Below are 759 nucleotides of genomic sequence, written 5' to 3'. Positions count from 1 at the left end.
CCAGGTAGCTGGAATTACAGGCGCGCTACCACACCCGGCTAATTTTTTGATTTATTGTAGAGATGAGGTCTCACCAAGTTGCCCAGGCGGGTCTCGAACCCGCGGGCTCAGGCAATCCACTCACCTCAGCCTCCCAAAGCGCGGGATTACAGGCTGAGCCACCGAGCCCGGCTCCGGCTAATTTTTAAAATTTACTTTATTTTATTTTTGAGTTGGAGTCTCTCTCTGTGCGCCATCACGTCCGGCTAATTTTTCTTGCTTTGTTGTAGACATGAGGTCTCGCCAAGTTGCCGGGGCTAGTCTTGAACCCATGGGCTCAGGCAGTCCTCTCACCTCCGCCTCCCAAAGTGCTGGGATTACATACTTGAGCCACTGCGCCAGTCTCAGACTTTTATTTCATGGGCCTTCCAAAGCATCCCTAGGAGACAGAGATCCCATTTTACATTGGAGGACTCAAAAGCTCAGAAAAATGAATTAGAGACAAGCAGAAGCTCAAGACTTCCCGCCAAGTGGAATTTGCTTTCCAGCCCATTTTTCTTTTCAGTCTCCCTAAGTTCATTTAAAGGCGAATTTATGTATTCGTAATGATATGTCAGAACAATGGCAGAGAGGACACGTGTTTGGGAGAGACAACAAACTAACCTAATGGGAAGATTTTTTTTTTTTTGAGTTGGAGTCTCACTCTGTCGCCCAGACTAGAGTGCAGTGTCCGCTCCCGGCCACCGCAGCCTCACCTGCTGGGCTCCAGCGATCCTTCCA

Source organism: Carlito syrichta, unplaced genomic scaffold, assembly GCF_000164805.1.
Source record: "Carlito syrichta isolate Samal-C Ts95f unplaced genomic scaffold, Tarsius_syrichta-2.0.1 Scaffold304455, whole genome shotgun sequence".
NCBI classification, from domain to species: Eukaryota; Metazoa; Chordata; class Mammalia; order Primates; family Tarsiidae; genus Carlito; species Carlito syrichta.
The sequence above is the reverse complement of the archived record's forward strand: the minus strand, read 5'-3'. Positions refer to the sequence as shown.